This window comes from Musa acuminata, chromosome BXJ1-1 (assembly GCF_036884655.1).
Source record: "Musa acuminata AAA Group cultivar baxijiao chromosome BXJ1-1, Cavendish_Baxijiao_AAA, whole genome shotgun sequence".
Classification (NCBI taxonomy): Eukaryota; Viridiplantae; Streptophyta; class Magnoliopsida; order Zingiberales; family Musaceae; genus Musa; species Musa acuminata.
Window position 1 is genome coordinate 9235454 of NC_088327.1, and position 11253 is coordinate 9246706.

Here is an 11253-nt window from a genome sequence, read left to right on the forward strand (position 1 = left end):
CAACATGATCAACCCATCATCAACACCAGCAGCGCCATGTTAAACTTTCTACTTCTCATATCCTACAGCCACAAAAAGCTTTCCCCTTCTCCATATCCTCCACCACCACCACCACATAAAGCACAGCAACCCACATTGATGACACCTTTAACCGTTCCATCTGACTTTTTCTTACGTGACCATCCTTTGCAGGTGTACCAAATATAGTTAATATATATCCCCAAACTCCTTACTCTTAACTAATTTCAAGAATATACATATATATATATATATATATATATATATATATATATATATATATATATATATATATATATATATATATATATATCAGAACTTTCTTGTGACAACAAGAACAATCTCAATGTAGAGTCATCATTCGGCTGCGATATCAGATCTGACATAAACAAGCATCAACCATCCAGTTTCGTCTCATCAAAATAAGAGTTTGGTCTGCACCAAAGAAAAACATAGATTTCGGTAAGAAAATGAGACAACAAAAGAATCCTGCTCAGGAGTTTAACCAACTCCTGATGTTTACTCTTGGGACATATCAGTGAAATGTTATTTGATTTCTTTAACATACTGGACTCATTCACATATTTTCTAATAACCAAGATACAATCTTAGAAAGATTACAGAGAGGAACCATGAAAACAATTTAATTTGATAAACTATTAAACAAAAAACCTTCCTTGCGGAAGGCCTGGTCCATAGATGACAAGCAGAGAAACTACTAATTTAGTTGAACCATGATCACGATCTCGGAACCATTCAGTCAAGAGAACACCAAGAACAACAGTCTACCCTGAACACTGTATGCCAATTCTTCCGCATTTCACAGTTTTTGTATGCCAGAACAGATCAAAGGTGCCATATGTATTTGACCAATTTCTTTTTCCATGTGTGTATATATAGTACCACCTGTTTCATGCAGTAAATCATGTGCATATTGCTAGCAAGGAGGCATCATCGACCTGTGGAAAGCCGCCTGGATGCCTCCATTGACCAACTTTATCTCCTCCCCCATTGACCACATCACCCTCTACCACCTTGCTTTCCCATTGCATAAAACCCTGATCTACTTGGCTTTAATCCTAGGGACTGAATTCCCCTCATTTTTCCCTCTCCAGGCTGCTCAACTTTCTGTCTCTAAGAGCTTTTGGAGACGAAAGAGATTTGCCGTGAACCACCAGGTCCAAATTTCACACCATTCAGAGTACCAACTGCTAGTTTTTCTCACGAGCAACAACCCTCTCTCCAAGAGGAAGGGCATCCTCCTTGGCCAGAGAGAGGCTCCTTAAAAATGCTTCGGCTTGCAATTCATCCTTCTCCTCGTATAACCTAAAAGAAATCATTACGTTAAAATCTAGATAAAACATATTTGGTATCTTCCATATTTTGTGCAAACTATTGTCTCAGTGGACCTCTAAACTGCCGTCTCAGCAGGAAATAGTGTTGGAACTTTATGTAGGTACAATGTCAAAAATCCTTTCACAAGGTTAGACATTTTAAACTATCCCTTAACATAGTTTCATAGATAATACAAAAGAAAATTCTCTTATTGCAATTTAGGTCCCTTGTAATCTCTACCAGCAGGTGATCAGACTCTAACCTGGCCCCAGCTAAAACTGACTCAACTACAAACATGTGTAAATAGCTAAAATACTCCTGCATATCATACCGCACCGGTGGACAGTATCTGCATGTTATGAGTGGAAAGGTACATGGGCAGCACAGTGCACTTAAATGCAAGCATCCATATGCAGACAATATGTCCAACCAGCACTATGTTAATTATCACTGATTTGAACCATCCTACATTGACCTCGGAAAGAGAACAGTACTGTACAATGGCCCTCTCATCAGAAAGAAGAGATCACTTTAGATGGTTTTAACAAAAAATCTCTTGTTATAATTTAGTGACTGCCCATGCAAAAAAAAAAAAATTCTAAATTTTATATATGGATACAGTAAGAATTCTCTCTAAGTGTAAAGAAAAAAAGAATTGCATGAAATAGCTTAGGTGGGTACAAGGAAAAAAAGGAGCACATAGCTAGGTTATCGATTAATTCAATATATGCTGCGTGATTACTTCATATAAAAACATAGAACAGCTCTGTGAACAAGGCTCCACCCATGCAGGTTTTGGAAAACATTATTGCAAGAAAAAAGGATGTTTCAGTGACTCAAGCACCGATCACCTAAATAGATGTATTAGCCAAAAACCAAATAGCAACTTTAATGATGGTTAAGTATGATACCTAACTCATCTTACTAATCAATGGAATGTAAGTGCAGTTTGATCATGTTCTCGATTTGTTTGTAAATTGTGAGAAAAGAAAATGGCATAGTTTAGTGATGAAACTAAGACTATAACAGTTCCAACTTTGTTTAAATATTCAATTGTGCCACAAAACTGTCAAAGAATGGCGCACGTTGAAGTACCCAATACCATTATGTCATATAAGTAAAAATGACGTTATAACCATAAAGAATCCCAGGGGTTCACCTCATGCCCTTCTACTTCTTAACTATATTCTCATCTGTGTCAAGCTCATCTTCGGATTCCTGTGAAGCTATTGAAGCGCATCAGAATCACTGGTCCCCTGCTCTTCCCAATCCTCCTTTACAGGCTCAAAGTGTTCCTCAATCAGGGAGGGTTGCTTCTTAGAAGATTGGGGATGAAGTGAAAGAAACTCCTGTGACAGTTCGTCCACTTCAAAAGTCCTGAAAATTATAGGCCAATGGTGCAAAAATTAGAAGACACTACTATAAGACATGCAAAGAACAAGCATAAAAAATGGATCGCAAAACTAAAAAGAACCATTTTTAGAAAGCTAAAGAAACTTAATTTTTGCATGTTCAGTATACTGGCAATTGAAAACCATATGAGCACATAAACATAACCAATGATAAACAATATTCTAGGAGCTAAATATTTCAGTTGCATTAAACATTTGTAGATACTTGAATACTGCAATGACAAATCAGTGCTTTTGGAATCTTGGAAAGAACAGCATGTGGGATCACATGGATAATAAGGTCCAAGAAAGCTAACAGCAAGATATATTAATGACAGTTTGTGTATAAAAGTTAACAGATTATTATTCATACATGTTGGTTCATGTATTTATAGAGATGTTAAAATTGACCTTTTCTATGTTCAGGATAGTAGTTACATTGTTGTAAACATAACTTTTACCACTTCATTCTTCTTTTATAGGAAGATAATGATGTCGAATATGAACTTTCAGGTCACAATGCCATCCTCTTTATCATTTCATACAAGTACGAACCCTTAATCAGGAGGTATAATAAGCCATGATTAAATATAAGTGGAACAGGCTAAGAATTTGATTCAATGACAAAATACTAGTAGGTGGAAGAAACAAAGATCAACCCATGAACCTAACAATTAACAGCCACCTCAACTCAATTAAGAAGCAAATCCAGTGAACTTAAATACATAATTTATGAGGTAGAAAAGATATTCAGATTGTGTGAGCCAATTGGTAGTCAGAAGACTCAGAACAGTTTTGTTCCACTCATTAAACTATTTCTTGGTTTAAATGCTTAAGAAACATTATGGACTACTATGTTTCTGCTAAGGATATTATAAATCTTTGAATATCCATCACTACCGATGAAAGTATTAGATGCAAATTGTGTTCTAGATCTTCTAGGAAAAGAAATGCTTATGGTGTTTGTCTTAATGCATTCTGCATATACCTTATTCTTGAACATTGCTGCAAAATGTGCATCTCTATGGATCTCACTAGTTAATACTCTGTTTTTATTTGATTTCTTTTTTTGCAACTGTGTCATCCATATTCTCCATTTCACTTTCTTCTGCAATATGCAAGCGAGCTGCAAGGAGCCTGTTTACTTTAGGCAACCTTTTCTGTATCTGCAATACCGAACAGGAATCTTCTACTAAGTGGACATATAGCAGCAGAAAAGCAAACCAAAGAAGAGAAAGTACCGTAATATGTGAGGCTTGCTTAGCCTCCATCTTCTCTTTCTTCTGTTTCTCCCTGTATTCATCATATGCAAAAGGATCCCCAAAGCCCTTGCCTGCATGATCAAAATTACAGTGAAAAGAAGGCATCAGCAGGAATGAAATTAGTGGCTACTGATTTTATAAGATTTTTCTGAAAGAAAAAGTCCAAGAAGTTGACATATTCTTTTTAATTCTCTTAAAAGAAAAAGTCAGATGCATCATTACCTTTTTATATGGACGATGATCAATAAAGAAACCATGCATGTAGGCCCTAAAGAGATTGGTGCCAATCAAATTGGTAAGTTTCAGACATTCAAACTTTTCTGTAGTTAAAAATTTGAAATCATCATAATTGGTCGTTTGTGACCCTAATTCCATTTCTTCCTCTAAGAAAGTAGATATGACAATGGGCTTCAGCACATAAAGGCGCCAAAAGAATTTGAATTTTTAGAAAATAAGCCACGATTGGTAAGCTATAACACCGTCACGTCAGGTTTTCTAGGTACAAGTATGAAGTACCACTTCGAGGCAGGGACAAGAGCAAGTACAAAGTAGGCTGGTATCTGGCTGCTGACTAAAGCCAGTAACATCAAGCCACTCTCATTGAAAACACATATATCATTGATTGCTCCAGAGTTCGGTTCTATGCTGGTCGTATTTTCACCCTGTTAAAAAATGGTTAAGCCAAGCATGTCAGAGTTTGTTAGGAAATTTTGGAATAGTAGTGTTAGAAATTAGGATTGGGGAGGGGGGGGAGGGGCGGCCATGTTTGTTCATCATATCCTTATTATCCAAAAAAGTCGGCTGCTGTCTGTTTTCCATGGTATAACAAGAGCTTATTAAAGCTTGGCAAAAATATGAAAACCAAGTCAGTAATAAGTCGGCTGTGCAATAATTCAACATAATGCAGCTTCTTGTGTGTTATCATATTTCATAAAATCCAAAGCTACCTCACGTTAAAACCTCAAAGGATGAATATATGCATGTGCCAATCTTAAAATTGTGCAAACCTAGGACACCTTGTATAACAGTAATTTTGATGAGTTTCATATGAAACTTGCATGAAAAAAATTAATATAAAAATAATTCATTCATACATATTTTGGTTTTACATCAAGAACTTGATGCAGGATCATTCTATTGTATTTCTCATTCAAAATTTTGGGGTATTTTGCAAATTTCATAAATTGAAACATGACAACATCCACTGTAATCCTATATTAGCTATCAATATTGGAATAAATTCTTCAACAATTGCTGCACCTATACACCATCAGTTCTTAATATTGAGTAATTCCTGACTCCATATCATTTAGTGAGTTAAGCCAATAACAACCTGCTTAAACCCCCTTAACCCAGAACTACACGAAGTCTTAAGATTATTATAGTTAAATCTCTCTCTACACATAAACATGTACTTATATATATTATATGTGCACATACATGAATATGAGTATATATCTATATAATATATGTACGTCGGATCTTCAACATTCTTTATGCAGTTTAACATAAGATCAACAAGAAAGAAGTCACCTACAATATAATGCTTCACAAATATAGAAAGAAAACAAAAACTTGTAAAGAGAGGTCCAGTAAATCATCAATTCAGCTTCATTAACCAATTCATCTTCATTAACAATTATGTGGTTAGTGTAAATGAGATTAAATATCCTATTCAAAATCATATAGCCATCTTATACATCATCAGTAGATCAACATTAAATACAAAACATAGTAATTCCAAAGATAACCACAAAATTTCCCTCAAGTATGTCAAGAGTCAAGACCATTAGATTCAATGACAATTTAATAGTTAATTAGGAATTAAATAATTTGAGAAAATATTTGAAGTTAAATAGGACCAGAAAGTAAATGCCATAATAACCATAATATGATTTTTTTTTCTGACAGAATAAAGAGGGAGAGAAAAGGGGGAGGGGGTCCGCCCTATAGTAACCCAAGTAGATGCCAATATATGAATAAACAATCAAGTAACAAATGATAAATGTGGGTTCAGGTTCCAGCTAAAGAATAAATCTGCTAGATCCTTAATAAAAAACACATGACAGCACAGAAAAAAAATACATAAATGATTTATATCTTGCTATAAGGGCATTTTATTATTTGTAAACAATTATTGGTTGAACATATAGCATACATTTGAAACCACAAAATTCTTCAAATTATCTTATTTTGTAGCCGTTGATCAAAGTAATAATAATAAATAAGAAGCCACCTAAAAGAAAAGCTTTGATACATCAGTGTGGCCCAGAACGAATTCCCATAGGCAACAGGAGCTAGGAAATGCCAGCTCAAGAGAGTAAGCCTAACCATCTAAATAATAATGCAGCTGCTAGCTACAGTTGGTCCAGATTACTGCAAGGAAGATGATTAACATATCGTGATTTAACCTCCTTCCAAAGGAAGCACAAAGATTTTATCTCCTTCCAATATTAAAAAATTAACAAGTCACCAAAACATAAGCTTCATGAGGTTTACTTTAGAATATCTTTTGTAATATTATTATCATACTCAATTGTTCTCCTTCCTAGGTTTTAACATGTTTGTCAGTTTTAGGTGGAATATAAAAGTAACCCTCTATATGTTTTCCCAACTTTTCTGCCAGAACATAAATAAGATACCATTATACAGACGAATATTAAATTTAAAACTTTAATCCAAACATGAGATATCATTACATATGCAAGATGATTACAAACACCAAATCACAATGTGTGTAGCCATCTATAGAGCAATCAATTAACAAAATAAAAATTCAAACATCTACCAATCAAACAAATCTAATGATCATCAACATCATCCATGTTCTCATCTGCTCCATCACTTGTTTTATATCCATCATCTATTCTTTCGTTTCATCAAAATCAACTTCCTCCACTTCAATGTCTACTACCCTTGAACTTGATGCTTTTGCACTTGTCTTTAGTCTCGCTCGTCGTCTAAAGTATGACACTAGTGACCTTACTATGATACCCATGTCAAATTGTCATGTTGGAACCCATATCCCCAACCATCTCTCATGGCAGCTAGGGATGCTGGATGCAAGGAAAAGAAGAGGGGGAGACAGGAAGGGCGAATAGAGGACAGTGGCAACGGAGAATCCACAAAGAGAAGGGTGAAAGAAGAGGGAAGAAAAGAGAGGACCTACCAGTGAGCAAAGATGATAGAGGAGGCCACCAATGGATGAATCCCTTGACCATAAATCCTAAGGCACAAGCCCTAGATCTTGAATACTTATTGCCTTGGGTCAGATCCTACTGCCAATAGCAGTTATTGGCAGACAAACACAAGGGTCATAAAGAATACTTGATAAAATAAATAAAACATATACCAGCAACATCATAGTACAAAATAGTTACCATCCAATATGGCAAAGAGACAAAAGTAAAGAAAATCAATTTTTATCCGTCTGTTGACAAACCATGGAATCCTTAAGCTATGGTGATTTCCATATTTTGCATGCAGACACACGGATCGATCGACACATGAAGAGGCTATTTTCTGTTCAAAATTTCCTATTACTTCATGCAGAAATATTTAATAATAAAGATGAAAACAACAAAATATATCATATGGAACCAATCTAATAGCTGCATGCATAGAATAGGAACTACGACTAAGTAGTCGAATCCATCTTATGAAACCAACCAACAGACACCGAGAAAAGCATTATAAGAAGAGCTACAAACAACAGAAATCATCCAAATGTAACAAGTTGGTAGCAGTCTATCTGGTAACAGAATTATATATATATATATATATATATATATATATATATATATATATATATATATATAGAGAGAGAGAGAGAGAGACCAACTGACAAATCTCTTAATATTTTATTTTAGTCCATTTGTTGTATGTTTCGGCCTTACAAAAGATATCTGTCATTTCAAACTTACAATTCAAATGGTTGACTTAGCCTATGATGAATTCTAATTTTGAACCTTAGTTGCATCACTTGGTCAGAGAAACCAAACTTACAACATATTGAACTAAGACTTTAAAAACCTATCTACTTGTTAACAACTTCAATCGATTCCAAAGCCTTCTAAATTTTAGATTTTTATAAAGGACTTCAAAATTTGGCACAGCCATCAATCGACTGACTGCTCATGTGACAGCCATTATTCAAACTCAACCTGAACTTGGAAACAACTGAGAGACAAGGTACCATAAAATAATTTCAATTATTTAAACCTTGGAACATACTTGAGTAAAAATTTATTCTGCCTACATCGATTTAGCAACAATTAACCCAAAACTCCAAAACCAACCCAAATAATGGTCTGGAAGTCATTCTAACACAGTTGCAGTACAGTGGCTCTCTGCTGGTGCAGTATGATATGTATCTTGGCTCTGACATAAAGATCAATTTAGTAAAGAAGCTAACTGACCATGCAATTAAATATAAACAATTGAAGAATCACCAAATGAAGAAGGTAAACATTTAGAAGATTAACCCCAAACAAATGCAAAATATGACCTCTCTGTTACATAGTAAAACTATACATGCCTAGAAAACCTGAGTTGCAGAGAACACAAAGAAGTAAAGCGAGTAAAATACCTGAAAATTAATAATTTCTGAAACAAGGTGCCTTACAAACTTCAATGACAATTCTCTCAGCTCAAACATTTTAACTTGAGGAGAATAAATACCTAACATCAGAATTTACTGCACATAATAAGCATATAGAGATCCAAACAGTGAATAAGACAAGTGTGCTACGGACCTTTATATATGTTAAATCAAGTGACATTATACAATGATGTAAAGGATGTGACAAGAATGACCTCAGACATGGATTGGGTCTAATGATCATGGACAACAAGACAGGCTGAAATGGCATTAGTCATAGTGATGCTTGTAACTCGGGAAAACAAACGCTTTCCAATCAAAAGGTAAAACTCAAGTAAAAGAAACAAACTATTCAATTCTTCTTTGATTTTATTCACCTTATTCAACTGACAAGGATAGGTTAAAGAACAATAATCCATATTGTCTCAACTCCCAGCTAATTTTTTTTCATAAGATATGACAAAAAAAGTTAAAATGGTCTGTTAGCTGATGCAACCCCAATCCTGGCTTATGGCTTGCAATAAAAAAAAATCAACATTAATATGGATAAATAAGGCCACCAATATGTTGGGTCAGATCAACTGGAAGGTAAATCGGTATATCCAAACATTGAAGCATCTCTAATAGGCTTCATTTCTCAATCATGAACTTCAAAGTCACCTTCATAAATAATTAAATATTAGCATAACATGTTTTAAAATAGTCAGAAACACATAATGTAGAGGAAGGATCAAGAACAAAAATAGATAACATGTTTATACAATTCATCATGGGCATGTATGCATGTATTCAAATATGAGTGCAAAAGCACACACACATAACAAAGGCAAAACAAACAGAAATCTAAGAGAAAATATATTTATACCTAAAAGTTATCAACACGTGTTAATTTAGCTACTCATACCTGATGCAATGACATAGTCACCATCAGGAGTCACCTTTAATTTGGTAGTTGCAGTCTCAAATCTCAAATCTTGAATTAAGTCCACCCTCTGCGGGTAGTCTAATTGTTGATTTATGAAAAATCTGAATCAAATAAGCTCAGCAAATTTGTCAGACAAATATCGAAAACACGATATGAGGCTTGTATAAAATAAGAATAAAGAACACATCTTTAATAATAAATCTTAAATTTGTCCAACAATGTCTTTGATGTTTATGCAATTACTAGGAATTTGTTAAATAAAAGAAAAGAAGATTTGCCTTGAGTTGAAATATAAAATGTCACATAGTAAGGTAACGAGCTGAAAATCCAACCTTGACTTGGTCAAGAAAGAAAGAGTCTTTTTACTTATTATTTGATTTCCCAAAACAGTAAAAGAGTATCAATGTCGCGATAAGTGATAAATAAGTTAAGGAGCAAAACAAAGAAAAAGGTAACATCGAAACACCTAAAATGTAATATTAAGCTATAGAAGTCAACACAGTTTGAACATATATAACATGAATGGCAAATTTATATATACATCTCAGAAGTGGATGCTGGAGGGAGCAACAAGTCATATGTCAAAAGACGAGCTTATCATGTAGTTCTATGACGTAGCAATTAATCAATGACAGAAAATATGGTAGAGATCGATGAAGCAATTTTCACTATTCTCTCAAAATTTGTAACTAAATTTGGATTAATCTATTGTGTCCGAAGAACACAGTAGGACTCATGTTTAGAGAATTTGATAAACATAGCATGGAGCAATTGCTCAAAGTTATTCTGAGAACATAATTAATTTCATATGCTCTTCTTCACTATATATCAAAATTCACAAAAGGCGTATTAATCAGGGGATAAAAGGAAAATCTAACTCAGATGTAATCAAGGCCATTTAATTCACCAAATCAGTACAATTGGAACCATCGCTAGCCATCTTCCGTCAAACGTATTGATCCTTGTCTTAAGGGTAAACAATAGCTGTCTCTCGCAATGCATATCTCATCCACGATTTATATGTTTCATTGCTACTGACACTAGTGGCTCTATCCCTTTGTTCTCCGATTTACCCTCTGCTTCTCTCACCATCTCTTCTCCATTCTCTTGGCACCACTAATTGACACCATGGGAGTTCCTGAGGCTAAACCCAAGGCCAACTCCCCTCGTACAACAACGAGTAGTACCTCAACACCAACACAGAGAAGTGCATCAACATAGCAGAAGACAATGTACCTCAAACTAACCCATCGAGTGTTTTCGTTTACCATTGTTCCAAGATCTCCTATTTCTAAATCATACAGTAAATCTTAATACAACGGGCCACAACTTTAGAACAAGTCGAATTGTTTCCACTAAGAAATATCGAGGTGTTTTTGATCGGAAATTCTCTTACGAACGCCAGCGGCAAACATACTTTCAATAGTTAAACTGAAAAGTCGGAAGCCTTCTACCAAGAAGAAGGCGAACGTAATATCAAAACGAGCGAAGGATGTAAGAGAAGAAACCTTTGTCTTTGCGAAGGGCTCTAAGCTTCTTGGGAGGAAGCCAAGTGGACACGAAGCGCTGGCCCGAGAGGGAGAAGAGCTTCACGCCATCGATGGAGGCGGAACCGATGTTCCCTCCTCCTTTAGCCGCCATCACCGCACGAGAACCATAGGGTTTCTCTTTTCCGGAGGAGGCCCGTACACTTATAAGCATCCAACCGCACCGGACGCGGCC

At 35.2% G+C, this 11253-nt stretch overlaps 1 pseudogene; it reads right to left on the reverse strand.

The window, feature by feature from the left end:
• Positions 1-502: 502 nt before the first annotated feature.
• LOC135665738 (uncharacterized) lies at positions 503-11253 on the reverse strand (annotated as a pseudogene).